The sequence below is a fragment of the Rhinolophus hipposideros genome (assembly GCF_964194185.1).
Source record: "Rhinolophus hipposideros genome assembly, chromosome: 8".
In the NCBI taxonomy this organism is placed as follows: domain Eukaryota; kingdom Metazoa; phylum Chordata; class Mammalia; order Chiroptera; family Rhinolophidae; genus Rhinolophus; species Rhinolophus hipposideros.
In genome coordinates this window covers 43327723-43345869 of record NC_138054.1, presented here as the reverse complement: position 1 = coordinate 43345869, position 18147 = coordinate 43327723, and the positions used below count along the sequence as shown (strand labels likewise).

The window sequence follows — 18147 nt, the reverse complement described above, 5'->3', positions numbered from 1 at the left end:
AAAAGGTTAATACATGTCATGTATATGCATTTTTTGGGCACCGCTGGTATATTGCCAAATTCTTCTCTTTCGTATCTTGCACAGCAGATTGCACATACTTTTAAAAGCTTTTGTTTGTCATTTATACCACTCTTTAAATCCTGCTATAATCACATACTCTTCAAATCCCTGATGAACCAAATCGATCTCTGGAGACCTTTAACAAATTCACAATTAATGAAGGATGAGTTTCATTGAAAGCTGTGTTTGTTTTTCCATCCTTCAATTCAACATATATTTATTAACCTTTCTACAATAATCTTTTAAAAAAAACTTACAGTGCCTTCTTCAGTCATTTAAGATGGTAATGCAGGAATTCAATTTTAAACTATTTTTTTTCATGTGTTCATTGTTTTGAAACATTGAATCTTAGCAATAACTTGACCAATTTAGGGTCAATGGCCGTTTGACCATTTGAATGCCTGTTGCTTTAGGTATTCTATAGGCGTTGGCAATAATTATATGGTCTCAGAGTACTTGAGAAACTATACAGTCCAATTTATTTGTAGTCCAATATATCTATATGTATAAATATTATATATATACATCTACACTTTATATACACATATGCTACATTTGTATATTTTTCTCAAAATTGAACCCACAATTCTCTCATGCTTCCTATGTACTAGGCACTTTTATAGGAGCTTTAGCAAAATTGGCCTACTCAATTTTCATAATAGGTCTATCTGATAGGTATATTATTACCTACCCTCATCCCATTTTACAAATGAAGAATCTGAAGCAGAGAGAGGTTAAGTAACTTGATTACGTTTAGACAGCTCAACGGTAGCAGAGCTAAGAGTCAAACATTGGCAGTTTGTTCCAAAGTCCATGTTCTGCAACCTTATGCTATGCCTTGTTTGAAGAAATATGAATCTTTAGAGACAAGAGCAATTTCTTTGTTTGTGAATTTCTTTTTTAAGAGTCCCTACCATTGAAAGTACTTTTGATACAGAGAGCTTACTGAAAAAGTCGTTTTATACTTATCTTCAATAAAACTTTCTCCAAAAACACAAAATCAGCAAATACTATGCTACTAATTGCCTCCGAATACCACTCCTTAAAATATTTTTCATTCTAGTTTTCTTTACTTGAATAAATAAGGAAGATGATCTATCCTTTTGATTTATGAGGGCTTCCTTCAATAATTAGCAATAATTAGCAATGACCTAAGAAGGAAAGTAAATATCTAATCTTCAATCCACAAAGTGACATAGCAATGTAGAAATACTTAATATCCTCTTTAAAATTGATGGAGAAAAAGAGATCAAAATTTTACTAGCAAGATTAATAACTCAAAGATCTCACATGAACCTGAGGTTACATAGCAATCAAACTTAAGTCTTTTTATAAGTTAAGAGAAAAATCAAATTCAAATAATGAATAGTTCTAAATATTTTAACATGGCACTCAAACTTGGGAAGCTATGAACCCTACCTATAAAACAGAAAAAATGTTATTAATTATATAACATAAACCTTGTATGCATCAACTATAACATTTAAAATAGAATACTCAAATATGCTTCAGTTTGAAAGGTTATGAAAATGTATTCTATAATTTGACCAGAAAGTGTTATATTATGAGATCCTTTAAATACATAATCATAGACTTGCTCAAACTTGTTTCGCTTAGGGGGCGGGGGTAATTCAAAATCATCTAAAGTAATTTTAAGAATTTTTGGTTGATTACAATTTGAGATAGAATTTTTTTTTCATTTCTAAAACATTCAGTTTCTCAGATCAGCAAATCCTGTTTTAGATTAAAATTTAGAGCCATTTCTGGAACGAGAGGAGAAACAACTATTTAACCAACTTATACCTCTTTATGGGTCGGCAGCATCAACAAATCCTTTAACTCAGCAGTTACAAGAAATCCCTATGAACTTTTCAGAGCTAAATAACTTTAGCAGTTCCACTTTCTTCTTTAAATAGCCAGCAGCCAACATTCAAAATGAACTCCTAAATTCCTATATAACAAGATAAAGGTTGTTTCTAATATCAATAGCTTTTATCTCAATTTCATGTCACCCAGAAATGTTCACAGTTGAAAACAACGCTTAAAAACACACTTATAGCAATGGCTTATCTTTTCAGAGTATTTGTGGTTGAATTAGGAGCAATCTGAAAATAAAACACAACAACTGAAATAAGTCCTTGACTTGTCTGTTTCAAGAGACCAAAATCTCCCACTATATTATTCCAAGAGTGGAAATATAGGTTTTACTCCAGCTATTGTTCCCTTTAGAAACACTAAATGCTGTTCTGTTTTGTAATGATTTTATAGTAATGAAATACCAAACCAAAGTAAATACTTTTTTAATAGCTACTCAGGAATCCTTGTAAACTCTCCACAGATCTGTTTGCCAAGATATTGCAGAAGCTAATCACCTTGCAACTCCTACACAATGTGATACAGATTTACTGCATAAGCCCTAAAGAATGAAATAAAAGATATTAGCCTCAATCAGGGTCAGATCACAAAATTCAAAGGGAGGGCAAATCACAGATAGACAAGGACAAGTAACAGACATGAGAGCAGTGCCACAAGCCTGTGGCCCATATTCAACTCCGTTTATGTCTATGACAATGAAGAGGTCTTATTTAATGGAGAAAGTACCCAGACATACTTTGTGAATGTATGTGGATACTGACCTGGACGTGTGACAGGACTAGAGGTAGTAGGCTCAATAATTTCTACAAAAAGGGAAAAGGAAAGAAAAGAAAAACATTTTGTGTATTAATCATACATAAAAGACAAACACTCATGAGACAATCAACAATCATGCAACATATACACACAGGTGGTCTTTTATTTGAAGGCTTCCTTGACTTTGGAAACCGCTGAACAAAAGCCAACCTCTGAGGTTTACACAATACCCCATCCCTGCCTTTGATATTAAATCATCTTTCACTCTGAGTCCTTTCCACATTCTAACCTAGAGCATCACGCTGTGCTGTGCTAAGATTAAGGACTGACACTTAGCGTTCTCAAGCAACAGTTTTCAAAGCTTTCTTTTAGAAATACTAAAACCTATATGGAGAATGCCTTCTTCTGATGCCAGTCCCTGTAAAGTCATTCAATTAGTTGTTTCTTAATATATACTAAAACAAAAAAATGGGTAACATTCAAATAAAGTTAAAATGTCTTTTTAAAGATAAATCTCATAGTTTATAAGCATATAGACAGAATTTGGCCACTTAAAGGACGAGTTATGTCTGCCTTCATGTCTCTATATTAAAAGTAAATACACACACACACACACACACACACACACATACATATTTTGAATTACCTGGAAACATATTTGTATAACTACAAGGCACTGCTGTCTGTTGTCTAGGCATAACTAAAGGATAACTACTGTGTTTCCCCGAAAACAAGACCTAGCCAGACCATCAGCTCTAATGAGTCTTTTGAAGCAAAAATTAAAATAAGACCCGGTCTTATTTTACTATAACATAAGACCAAGTCTTATATTTATTATTTATTTTTGCTCCAAAAGACGCATTAGAATTGATTGTCCAGCTAAGTCTTATTTTCAGGGAAACAGGGTATGCCATTGGTGTATCAATATAATTTTCCAGTAAGTATCTAACAAATAGTAAACTCTATGACATTTTAAATCATGGATGTACTTTTTATTTAAGATTTTCACTTTTAACATACCTTTTAATAGCATTGCTTCTTTTCAAGTGTTAAATAGTGGTGATCATAAAAATAATAGTAATAGAAAGATTAAACACCATCATTGGCAATCCTAAAAGATTCATAAACAATTTTTATTGAAGGAGAACATAAATATCAGGAAAACATGACATCTTTTAGGCACTCAAATAATGTAGTTTCCTGACAGACTTATTTCAGTACTAATTACACACAGTAATTAGGAGTACTAATTGCTACTCTCTTTTAACCTAGTTAATAAGCATGTCCTATAATAGTAAAAACAAAACAAAACAACAACAAAAGAAACCAGTCTAGATTGACTCTTAGAACCAAACATGGTGAGTGTGGCTATTAGAGGTAAAAGCTCAGACCCTCATGCAAAATCTTACCTCTGAGCAAGATTTGCCTCCTTTCTCAGTTATGTTCCCACGACCTACAAGAGATGTTATAGAACCAAGAAAAAAAAATTGTTTTGTTTTAAATTTGCTAACTTGTTCAGGGCCTTTGCTGTCTTTCACTGATTCTTCCACTGATAAGGCAATGACAATTACCAATTCTATTCAATAGTGAACTCACTCTTTACTTGTAGTTGAGTTCAGCTACTGGTTTGGATTATAAAACCCTACTTTAACAAGAGCTATAAAATGAAGCTGCAAATAAATAAATAAATAAATAAACGTTTCTGGAGGTCAATTTTTTTGAGGGACTAAAGCCTGTATGTGTCCCAGTTTTGGGCGGTGATTCCCTGGGTCATTTCTTGACTGTTCTGGGCTAATGGATCATGTAAGAGGTTCAAGACAGCTGACTAGGATCATGGCTTAGGTTACAGTAGATCTGGGAATGGGGAATACAACTTTTGAAGGGAGACATTGTCAAATGGTCAAATAATTAGTCAGATAACCAACAACAATTAAAAATTCAAAAGTCTGGTCATCCATCTGGCAGTGTGATTTGATGTCATTGAGAACTGACAATTACTTAGGTAACTGCATTAGATTACTTAAAATGTGGGACATTTTTCCTATTTTTCTTTCCCAAGGACAGTTATATATAAATTCACAATTAATATTTCAATTCCTTCTATGTGTTAAGTAATATGCTAGGTGGTGGGGTTATAGCAGCTAATAAAACATTTAAAAAATGCCTGGTCTCATGGAGCCTATAGATTGTATAATGTAGGGCTTTAACATATCAGAGCATTTAATTCTTATGCTAAAATTCCATGATTTATAAAAAATCATAAACAATGCTCTAATTTAAAAACTGCACTTTTGATAGGGTGGCATAAAATGCTTTATGCTTTTAAATTAAAAAAAATCTTCAAAAATAATAAGTGTTAAACTTAGTTTAATGCTATATAGTAAATCTCATTAACATACAATAACAGTGTGTAGTCAAATGACAGGATTTTATAATTTAAAAGAGAAATGAAAGCATAAAATGGTTTGAAAGGTTGACGCTTAATCAGTATCTTTATTCATGGGAAAATTAAATTCAGTAGGACAATGGACAGAGTTTTTTATGTTCAGTAATTTGGACTTTTAAACTTCAATTTCTTCAACTCTGGCTTCCATTGTTTTGAATTTCTAATGCTGATTTGAGCGTTCATTGAAAAGACGGTGTGGCATACAATGGCAACTTCATCTCAATGAGAGGATGGTACAGACAGCTATCCTTTTGAACCAAGCTCTTCATTGTCCTTGCTTACGTAAATCTAAATAGCTTATGTAAAGCCACACACATTGTCTCATAGAAAAGGCTTTTAAATGAATACAAAAATTTAGGGCATGAAAAATTATGTTGCATGCAGGATCCACTCCATAATTTAGTTTTAGTTTCACAGTCAACACATAATTTAGTTTCATCGTCAATCCAAGACACTTCTTCTCATATAAGCCAAGATACAATAGAATCCCTAGGGAGGTAATTTTATGTAAAATAAGACCTGGAACCAGAAAAGTTGGTTGAATTTATAATTCAGATTATAAAAAGCTAGAGATCACACAGAGGAATGGATGGGCATGAAACAGACGAGAAACCAGGTGAAGCAAGGTCAAAGAACCAAGGTTGGGAAAGCTGGTGCTGAGGGTTGTGGATAAGAGTCAGCTATGTTCCTAGATGTGAGACAGTCTGGTGAGTTAGAAAGGACCTAGATAAAACAGGGATTAACTCTCAAACCTGACATTATTCAGCGGCACGATGGTGAGCAAATTAATGAACCTCTCTAACTCCACAGTGTCCTCAGCGGTGGGATATAGATAGTAGCTCCTTTGTAGAGTTGTTGGTAGGATTAAAGATACTTTATTTAAACAGTCAAGTGAGAATGAGTAGCAGTATTAGTTTTTGTGATAGAATTGAATAGAAAAATTAATATCCAAATCAATGAAGAGAGTGTTAGCATTTGGGGAGGTTTAACTTTACTAAGTAGAAGGAAAGATGGAGAACATCATAAACAATTGAAACTTTATAAATAACAAAAAATTCAATTAAAAAGGTTAAAAACTATGCTTTTGGGGAATTATTAGGTTGGTGCAAAAGTAACTGCAGTTGAAAAGTTTAAAAATAATTGCAAAAACTGCAATTACTTTTACCCCAACCTAATATTTGGGAATCACATTGGCTCTTGGAAGATAACTATAGAATCCAGGGCATTGAACAATTTTGATTTAGGTAAGAGTTGAAATGTATAGATCAAGATCTTACAATTTTTGTGAAAGAGAAATGCACTTTAATTTTAATATGGGGTTTTGGTGCCAAATTGTAGGCATATATTATTAAGATACACTGAGGTATTTTAAAATAATTTCCCTCTTATATCTCCAAATAAATTATAATGATCCCACTAACTCAACACAGACAAAATCTTTTTTATAAAATAATGATATTTTATTACTTAGAAAATACAGTCTGGGTAATGGTTGAAGCTGGCTAGGTCCAATAAATCTGCTATAGATTTCCTTATAGTCTTCAGATATTGATTCAACTTTTCAGGAACTACTTTTTGAACAGCTGTTATAACAACAGTAATTATTATTATTCTATTAATAACAATTATTGACATTTATTGAACTTGAACTATGTGCCAGGCACAGTTACATATATGAACACATTATCTTCTCCCAACAACTCTGTGAGGTACTATTTTTAATACCCCCTTTACAGGGTAGACAATGAAGCACGGAGAGATTAACTACCTAACTCCTATTCACACAGCTAATAAGGAATAGAAATGGGAGAGATGCTATGTTAGGATGTCTTAGCATTTTACTTTCTCACCTTCCAGAAGAAATACTGTGCTCACTTTCATTATAATTACTTAAATGGGACATTCGTAGACAAGGGATCTTACAATTCTTCACTACTATTAGCTTTCCCAATAATAGGGCTAATTTTTCCATTAGAGGTAGCTAATAAGTGAGTGGCTTCTATCACCAACAATGAAAGAGAGGCAAATTTAATGTTAATTGTGAGGCTTCTATAATAGAGACTGCGGCATAGAGAAAAGGGTTTCTAACACATGATTTTCAAATCTTGTTCTCATATTCCAAGCCAAGGCTAAATATAGTTGTTTGCTTCTGTGTAAGCCTTGATGCCATAGAGAGACAATTCTCCAAATAGCTCAGAGTACATTATCATAACTAGAATACACAATCAAATAAGAATCTTGAACTTGTAAACTCCCATTCTGTTAACACAGTAGTTTGACCAGATATTGCTTAGCTTTCAAAAACATTGGTTGTTTTTATGTGGATCAGATTGGAGCGGTTGTTTCATCGTCTTAGTAATCAACTTATAAACAGTGAAATATTCTTCAGCAGGTGCCAAGTGGGCTCTCCTGATGAACAACAGTAAATGTTCTCCGTGAGACTTTCTCATGTGTCTCATTATGTGGAGAATCAGAGTGAGCGCTCCAGGGCTAACGGCAGAATATATCATTGTGGACAATTGTATTACTGTAGGGAATGGCCTCAGCAAAGAGATGGTTTTAATTGTACATAAAACGGAGGTGAAGAGAAGTTCACCAAGACAGACATTTTCAACAGTTATTTGGAAAAATGAGGTGTCGTGAAAACAAGATTTTACTTTGTTAGTAAATGTGATTTTGGCCATAACAGGAGGAAGTGCTATTAAAACAAGGTATTGAGAAAACAGTGTATTATCAGAAGAAGCCATTTGTAATGACCCTTTCTATAGACTTCATTAGCTATTGTTTTTTTTTTTTTTTTGGTTTTACTCTGTATATACAACATAGTGTTAGAATTGTCTAGTATCAAACCCCTTCACTTCGATGTATTTTGGAAGTTCCTATTTGGTTTCTAGGTGGTTATTTTATCTTTATGTTATTACACAGCTGTGATGTGTGTGAGTTACGTTTTAGACTGTTGAGAGATAACATGATTGTGTGTTGAGACACTGGCAGAAATTAATCCTTTTGGTTGCCATGGTTTCACCTGAAAGCGCTGACTCCTAATCATTGTGGAGTGGAAGTGGTGTCATTTTCACAATAGAATGAAGAGGATGTTGTCCTAAAAAGACGGTTAGTGCTGATGGAAGCCACAGAAGACAGATGCTGAGGTAGGTCAGACACAGAAGGCAGAAAAGGCAACCTTTCCTTTTACCTTTATGGGGAGGCTTATAGAACGTATGCCAGGTCTCTTAGGGCACTGGAATACCAGAGACTTTGTGCAGTGAGGTCAAGTTAGACATCACACTTTTGCCTCCAGAGAAGACACACATGATCCGTGAACATTCATGGGGTTGTAGCTGACATCAGTGCCCACACGGTATCACTGTTTAACACAGAGAGCACTGCCTTGGCAATCAGAAGACTTAGGTTCCATCCCATCTGCTAACCTTAGGTGTGTGATTCTAACCTATGCTCACTTTTCTGATATATAATTAAGAAGTTATAGTAGTTGGCCTATATACTTCACTGTATTATTTTTTTTCCACATGGTTGTTGTTTAAAAGATGGTTTCACACAGTGGTTAATCATAGTTGTTCTGCGGGACACCTACCTAAGACTTAACCCTGGGTCCAATACTTGGAAGCTACTCACCCTCTCTATGTTTATACATTTAATAAAATGAAGATAATGATAATATCTACATTCAACATTATAGCAAGGGTAAAAGCGATAATGCATACAAATTACTTCACACCATGACTGCTTGGAAAATAATTAATCATGGCTCTATAAAAGTTACCTTATTTTTAATTGAAATTACGATAAATGACCTTTACAACCATTTTAGCACTATCAACACTTTATGTTATTATAAGTGACTATTGATCACATAATTCATCCTTAAAAGTAAATATTTTTTTTCCCTCAAGAAAACCATTTAAATTAACAACAAAAAAAGAATTGCAAATATATTTCCAAAAGGTTCTAAAGGGAAGGCTACCTGTCAACATTAGCTGCACTCAACCACCTACAATTCACTGTAACTTTACAAATGCACAAGATTATTCTGCATTTATTTTGAAGAAACAGCTTTTGTGCCTTGTGGAAGAAATGTGCTACATGTAGCTATTGTTTGCAGATGTTTGAGTGTGTATGTATATGTGATAGGGTAAAGAAGGATTCGCAGAGGCATAAGAATGAGAGTGTTGCATTAAGTATTTCTATATGTGTGCGTGTACCTCCAGGAGTCATATGAAGACAAAGCCCTACATCAAAAGTAAATAAAAAGCATGTCTGTTATCATCCTGGTTAATATCCCGAGGTATCATAAATGTTTCTGTACTTAACCTTTGTCAATACTACTTCTCTGAATATAAAATATCCTCTCAGTAGACCCCAAATAAGTCCTGAGTGAGGAAAACAGTTTCTGTAGGAGCAAAGGAGCATTCATAATACATGGTACATTCCTACAGTTGATAATATTAATAAAATGACTCTCTAAACTGATAGTATTTACAGTTGCTCCAATATATTTCTGTACTGGATGAGATTTTGAGAGAACAGTTTTGGAAGAATTTTGGTCCATGCTATGGAATACTGTGGATTGAAATGTTTGTCCCAGACTTCTAAGTAAACTACCAGATTTCAGTAAATAAAACAGCAACTTAAAAAGCCATTGAAGAACTTTAGATTGTAGTGAATATTTCATATAGCATTCTGATGCTGGACTGTGTGACTTTCATCATTATATAGATAATATCTGGAAAGGATCTGATGAGAGTGTGGTGTTATTTCTGAAACATACCTCCCAATACCACAGAAGAATAAACGTCTCAGCTTTTAGCAAACTCGCTTGGTTTCTTCTCTAATGCAAATTAGAATAAAAAATCAAAGTTAAGGGGATGTAGTTAAAGATAAAACAAGGATCCAAAAGAGGAGTATTAACCACTGATATATTTATAAACGTCCATTGTATTGATGGCATGTAAGGAAATGCAGGGCCCGGGCACCTGGTAATTAAGACTATTTATTGTCTGAAATGTATAAAATCCTAATTACTTCCAGTAACTGAATTGTAAGCTGTGAGCCCTTTCCAACTCTTCCCTGCATATGAAAGAGGAATGGCTTTTTGTGACTGCCTCATGATTTTTGTTGGCACAGGGATACCTCAAGGAATTGGCAAATGGCCAGAAGCTTTGCAATACCCATTTCACTGAATTAGCACGTTACTCATCTGTTTGGCACATTGAATCTAAAAGGTAGTTTGATGAGTTCAGATCCACACTATTACTACGACTTAGTCAAGTGAGGTATACCTTTAATATGGTTGGAGTCATACAGAAATGGATTCACATTTCTGCCATATACTAGCAGATCATAGGTAAGATGGGTTTTTCAAGATGAATAACCAAGATGAGACACCTAACACAGTGACTGGCACAGAGGAGGAAGATACCAGTTTTTGTATCCTTCCTTTCTGATAGAGATCCAAAATCTCTGATATCACAGAAAAATGCTCTCAATCTTGAATTATTCCTCAGCCTTATTTGGGCAATATATTTATAAACACAGAACAATAAAGAAAACTAAAAACTAGTAATAAAAAGGCAGCTTGAGGATGGTGACAAATGTCCCTTGAGTATTGCCTTCACTGAGATTTGTTAAATGAGTCCATCTCTTGGCCAAAGTGAAGTGGCCTCCAATGACAAACTCTTTGACAAGGAATGTGCTATGGGATATCTGTGATGGGCACTGAAGTGAGTTGCACTCAGGTGCAGCTTCTGTGAGTCAGGTGAGTAAGCACAGGTTCAATACAGAACCAGTAGAAATATATAGGCTGGCAGAATGTGTTTCTACAGTCGTCCCCATGCTCTGTTTGAAGCCATGTGGCAATGATTCAGCTTTCTGGGATACCAATACTAGCAGAAAACCAGCGACTGACTATTGGTTATACCACTGGTTCAGCTAAGAAAAAAAAATATCAAAGAGCAGGGAAAAGCCTTGAGAGATGACCCCACAGAGGACTTCCTAGAGAAGAGCTGCCTGATCCTTACCACATGGACAAATCAGATTATTTTGGAGTTATTAATTCCTTTTTCAACATACCCTTTGAGTGTATTCTAGTCTCCTGACATTATGCTAGGTGTGTGGATAAGATGGTGAGTAGGACAAATTCCCTTCTCTTTAAAATACATTGTATTGGCAATAAATAAAATAACATAATTACATAACTTATACTGTAGTAAGAACTGTGGAAAGCATATACAGCGTGTGGCAGGGGAATCCATCATGTAACTATGACACATGGCTAGGGAAACCCTCTCTGAGATCTGATACACTAAACTTGAGCTTCCATATTTGAATTGTGTGCTTTCTTCAGGCTGGTGACAGACAACAACAGAAACAGATGTCAGATGGGTTCATAGCTGATGTGAGCCTGCTGACATCAACTTTAGCTATTTCTTAGCCTGCATGGGACATTGAGAGGGGATGTCCTCTAAGAAATCTTAGAGGCTATCCTGATTCTACCAGCTCATCTAAAAGATGAGAGAAATGAGTCCCAGACAGGTACAGTGATGTGCCCAAATCATACAGCCAGTAAATTACAGAGATGGAATTGGAAGCTCAGTCTTTTCACTCCCAATCCAGTGACAATGAATAAGAAACTTTTGCAATGCTCTATCCAACATTAGTCTAAAAATGGCAAATCAAAGAGAGCCAAGTCGTCCTAGTAATGTGCCAGAATAGATGGTATCATAATTTCACTCCTGTCATAACATTTAGTCCTCATAGCTATATAAGGCAAAGAGAGCAAGTGACTGAAGATCAAGGATTCCACAAGCAATCTTACTTGGTGTCAAATTCTGACCCAACCAATTCTGGAGCACATTCAACTTTGGAAAATTTTTTTACTTTGTCTTCAATTGACTTGAAAAAGTGCAAATGTGTATATGGGTATATAATAGACTATAAGGTGAGTGTAATAGAGTGTAACGTGAGGGTGTAATGTTATACATACACATACATACATGTATATATAGATATACATGTTATATGATATGAACATACATACATATCATGATAAAACTTTTGTTTATTTATTTCCTATCTTTATCACTAGAGTATAAGTATCACAAAGACAGGGACTTTGTTTTGCTACTGTTTTCTCAATTCCTAGAACACTGCCTGTCACATAGTAGATAATAAATATTTACTAGATGAATGCATGAGCATGTGTACAGTTGCACGCAAACGCAGTCTAATAAGTTCATGAACTTGTTGAAACAATATTGTTAACCTTTTTTGATATCAGAAGGATTATGCATTATGAATTTGTACTAACTGGACAAACAGTTAAACAAGTTTACTATTTGGAAATGCTGAAAAGGCTGTGTGAAAAAGTTAGACAACGTGAACTTTTCACCAACAATTAATGGCTCTTGCATCACGACAATGCAACAGCTCACACAGCACTGTCTGTGAGGGAGTTTTTAGCCAGTAAACAAATAACTGTATTGGAACAGCCTCCCTACTCACCTGATCTGGCCCCCAGTGACTTCTTTCTTTACCAGAAGATTAAAGAAAATATTGAAATAATATATATGTATTTGATGACATTCATGACATCCAAGGTAATATGATGACAACTCTGATGGCCATTCCAGAAAGAGTTCCAAAATTGCTTTGAAGGGTGGACTACGCACTGGTGTTGGTTCATAGCTTCCCAAGAGGAGTACTTTGAAGGTGACTAATGATATTCCGCAATGAGGTATGTAGCATGTTTTCTAGGAGGAGTTCACTAACTTAATTGTCTGACCTTGTATATGGGTGCATCTGCTCATGTGTGAAAATTGTGATGTGGATATTTGTTCATACATATATGTCATGCATACATGACAATTCCACAAAATCTGCTGAAACAGGAGAATTCATGGAGAGTAGTGACTCACAGACTCCAACCAAATATCTTAAGGTTGCAGTTTAAATATGTTGCTAAAAAGAGTTCTATTACTGAGTCCAAATGGAAGTTTCAGCTTTGCATGCATATGAAAGATTTTCTTCTTAATTAGGCAGGATTGAAGCAGTCACTATTACGTAAATTGAAACAGTAAAGTTTGACCAAGAAACTTGCTGCCCTGACCATATAATATTTTATTGGTATTTTATTTATGCACTTGCTATTTAATTCCAAAATGTTCCATTATCACAAATAAAGAAAAGACAGGTAATGCAGGAGGGCATCATGAATTGGACTTAAATGTGTCCTAATTGCACAATCTACTGTACATACATGAAAGAAATACATAGGATTTCAGTCAAGTTTAGTTTTAGAGAACAAACTGTTTGCAAGCTCATTACATATTGATATTACTTGATCTGTATCTTCCAGTAGACGTGATTAATACCAAGACCTTTAACAGACGCAGAAACAATGTTAAGTTTACAAACTTGAGCAGAATATCAATTATGGCTGATTTTTACCCCAAATTACATATTTCAGTGAAGCAAGTCATTTTCAGGAACACAGAATTAAACTCTTGGGAAATGAATTCAGGGAATAGCATCAGTTGGTTAAGATGGGTAGAATCCTTAGCCATTAAATTCATATTAGGTTTTAGGCCTTACACGAAATCAAAGCAGTTCATTTAGCAATATTGGTTTGTTTGACTTCCTTTGTTCACCACAGCTGTATTTGAGGAAGATGCATTCATTGAGGCAATTGTCAGAAAACAACCTTATCTATGAACATAGTCATTCTTCCTTATCCCCAGAGGATATATTCCAAGACCCCCAGTGGATACCTGAAACTGGAAATAGTACCAAACTCTCTCTATATATTATAGTTTTTCCTATACATACACATATACATACCTTTTCATTGAAAGAAAGCACGTTATGGCTTCTCTTTGGCATATCCAAATTACTGGCATTACCACTCCTGTGCTTTGAGGCCATTATTAAATAAAATAATGGTTACGAGAACACTATCACACTGCGCTACAACAACAGTCGATCTGATAATCAAGGAGGCTACTGAGTGACTAAAGGGTGAGCAGGGAGCATATATACAGCCTGGAGACACTGGACAAAGGGATGATTCACATCCTGGGCAGGTGTGAGATTTGATCACACTGTTTAGAATGTTGCACAACTGAAAACATATGACTCATTTCTGGAATTTTCAATTTAATATTTTCAGACCCCAGTTGACTGCAGATAGCTGAAACCACAGGAAGAGAAACCACAGATAAGGGAGGACTGCTGTAATTGCTTTGCAAAATATGGAAACTTCCCAACCATCCTTTAAAGTTTAGGCCCCTTTTCTCTTCCTGCTCACTAAATGTTTCTACCATTTGCTGAAATAGTATATTTTACGTGACTTATTTGTTTAATGTTCACTCATCTAAATCACTTAAATTGTGTATTTTTGACGTATTAACATTAGTTTTGCATCACAAGTGCCTAGAGTCAATGGATAAGAAGAAAAAAAAAATCCATGATAGGAGCCAGAAAACTTGAGTTCAGGTAGTGTCATTTACTGCTCTAGTAATTTTGGACTAAATCATAAACGATTTGAGCCCCACATTGTCACTTAGAAAAATGGGTAAAGTAAAATCTACCTCTTTTTTCTCACAGTGGTAACATTGGGTAAATTAAATATTTTTTCTAGTCTTCAGTTTACCCAGATGTAGAATGGGGAAAATAATAACTTGCCTCATAAGGGGATTGTGAAAATTAAATAATTTCTGTAAAGATTTTAGCATAGTGCCTGGGACATAATAGAAACTTAAAAAATTAGTTGATTTATAACAATATATAACATAATATAAATCAACTATATACATCTTATACATTAATCATTACAGTTATTATCTTCTATCTAATGACAGCCCAGGATAGAATATCGTTGGGGAGGTGGATGGGAAGCAGTCTGAGTAGCTATGGTTGGAATCAATGAGTTAGTTTATTATTCCATTGAGATTCAATTTACTTTATAGCAACACAGCAGGATATAGTGGAAAGAAGGTAGAATTGGGACTTTATCCTGGCTCTGTGATTAACTCTGCAGCCCTGGGCAACTAATCTAACCTCTCTAGGGCTGTTTCCTCAGTCAAAAAGTGAAGCAGAAAGCCGAGAGAGAAAATAACGTATCAATTGCCAGAATGCTAGTTGGAATCAGAACCAAGATCAGAGTTCAGGTTTTCTGACTGACAGGTCAGGTCTCCTGCTTTAGCAGCTGATTAGCTGTTGGCTCCATCTGAAGCACTTTGTTGTTTAGTTCATGCTACAAACATTATTATTATATGTCGAGAACTATGTTAGATGTCAGAGATATAACTGTGCAGGAAGAGACAGTATCTCTGCCCAATGAAGACTAATCTAGTAGGGAGGAGTGGTTTAGGGTATAGGCTCCCATATTGGATTTAGAGAACCTCAGCTGAGCTCAAAACCACCGATCAGAACCTGTTTCTCTGCCTTTGACCTGTCCAACAGAAGAAACCAGGGGTGCTTTATACTCGTCAGGTAGAGGCATACCACACATGCTCCTCATTTTTTAGGAGTTTTGCTTTAAGTTTTGCTGGCTTGCATAGTAACCACCAAACAAGTTTTATGGCGGGGTGGAAAGAAGAAAGAAAATCTCTCCTGAACTATCCTAGCTTGAAGGTGATTACAGTCCTTTGGAAGTCAATGCCCTGTGTTGATGTCAGTGTTTCACATATCCTTTTTATATCCCAAATTTGTGGATAATCTACTGTCTTCCATATCTTCTTTCCTCTTTGCTTCTTTCTGTCTCTTTCTCTCTCTTGACATATTCTTGCCTTCACTTTCTTCCTTCATCTTTTAAATGGTATGTGGGTTAATGGCACTTCTATACGTGATTCATTTTGTGACAAGTCTCCCAGTATTTCCATTTCCTATGGATTTGATGAGCAACACAGAGCAGGTAGCCCTGGCAGCTCCCTCTACAGGAAGAATCAGACTTCTTGGGGGAAACTCAGGTTGTGTGTGAAGTGGCCCATAAGGCCATAAGGCAGCAGTGACAAGGATGGACTTTGTCTCTACGACTTCTCCCCAGTATATATTTCTATATTTTGGATGCTAATTAGTTCTGTGATTTTGGCATCAGTTGCTTCCTTCCTCCCTATAAAATTAGCAATATGAATATATAATACTCATAATGTAATCCAACTTGAAAATCTTATGATTTTGTAGATCAAATGGTTATATCTGTGAAGAGAAATTTGGGTCTGATAAGCATACATGAAGTACACTACCAAAAGGAAAAGTAATCTTTTATGTAAGATTAAGAACAAACAAACAAACAAGCAAGCAAACAAACGAACAAACAAACACAACAGCTGTTCAGTTACCAGTGGCTGTCCTAAATTATTTAACCTGGGTTTGATTACAGTTAGTGTAAAGATGAATTGACTAAACTTTTCTTTAATTCAAATAAGTAAGGAATGCCCATGGCAAACACAATTTTGAAAAATGCCCATTCATTAAATCAATGATAAAATGAAAGTTTGACAGTGAAAAATAAAATCACTTGGTTTATCTGTTTAATTCATTTATTCAGAAGTTAACTGAATGCCTACTGTGTGCCAAGTACTGTACTATGTGTTAAAGGTCCAAAGATAAATAAGACAACACTCATTTTCAAGGGGGGGGGCACAATAATTAAAATAAATAATTATATCACATAACATACAACATAAATTCCTATAAAATAATAAAGAAGGCAAATATGTTTTTAAAGGTGACATTTTCGTAACATATATGTATCGAGTACATGCTGGGCAATGTTCTAAATGTTTTAACTATATTAACCCTTTTAATCATCACAACAATGTAGGGAGCGGATACTATTATTATCCCCATTATTACAGGGGAGAAAGCTACACATAAATTGAGTCATCTGTCCAAGATGACACAGATAGTAAGAGGCTTAGCCAGAATTCAAGTCCAGAGTGTCTGGACTCACTGGACTCTATGTGTTTAATACCTAAGCCTTAGAAGGTATTATAGTTCTTAGCAGGTATTTCATAAAGAGTGGCCCTCTGTATAACCAGGTGGAAGAAGGGATAGCCTAAGGGCTTAAAGAAAAAGTATGAGTTAAGACCTGTATTAACAATTATTAGTTTTCTATAAGGGAATGCACTATTGGTTAATGTCTCTAAATCATTTCTAGTTACTGGCTAATCAGGTTACAAAGTTAGATGGAACAGAATGAAGGGAAAAACTAGAGGGAAGCTGGCAAGTTGGTTTGAAACCCTAATCACTGTTAAAGTTGCTTTAAAACAAATTTTCTGACTCTTATGGCTAATAACTATGTCTACCAACTTCCTTGTCTTCCGTAATTCTTGGATGTTTTTTGTTTTCATATAGCTAAAGACTTGGAAAAATCCTTTATGCATAGCTTTCCTTTCTTTTCCTCTAAATTTCTTTGAATTCTCATTTCACTGCTAATTCAAAGCAATAGTCCCTTCCCTTGTTTTCTGATACTGTCCATCTAATTTGTTCATTTGTCAAGAGACAGAGACAACAGATTGGAAAGTATTTGTTTGGGGATAATTAATTAAAAATAAGAGCGCATGTATTTTGCAATTCAGCAAAGTCACTGGAGTGGAAAGAGGATAGGCTGTGTCTGCCACTCACAGTCTATTCTTGTGTCTTTCCTATTTGGGAAGAGGTCTTCTAACAACGGGACTCACGACTCTGCAGCTTTAATATCTCTTGGAGAAGAATAAAAACAAGAATGGTCCACCACAGAAAGAAAATATAAAGTGAAAGTTACTTAGAGATGTACAAAAATTTACCTGAGAGATTAAAAAACAGGACATTCTTCAATATTAGTGTGGTCCCAAACTTAAGTGATAATTGCATACATATCTTATGAAAATTGCCCCAGCAGAAGAAAAGAGAGGATCAGGGAAGAGCACTGCTTTGTCGGTTCTGCAACAGCCATTACCTTCATGGTAGCCAGCCTTCAAGATGACTTCCTATGATCCCTGCTTTCTGGTATT

The 18147-nt window shown here is 35.1% G+C and overlaps 1 protein-coding gene across 1 annotated transcript in view; it reads right to left on the bottom strand.

The window, feature by feature from the left end:
* The window catches only part of NEGR1 (neuronal growth regulator 1), an 845668-nt gene that overhangs the window by 106655 nt on the left and 720866 nt on the right, over nt 1-18147 (bottom strand). The gene's annotated exons all lie outside the window — the stretch shown is intronic.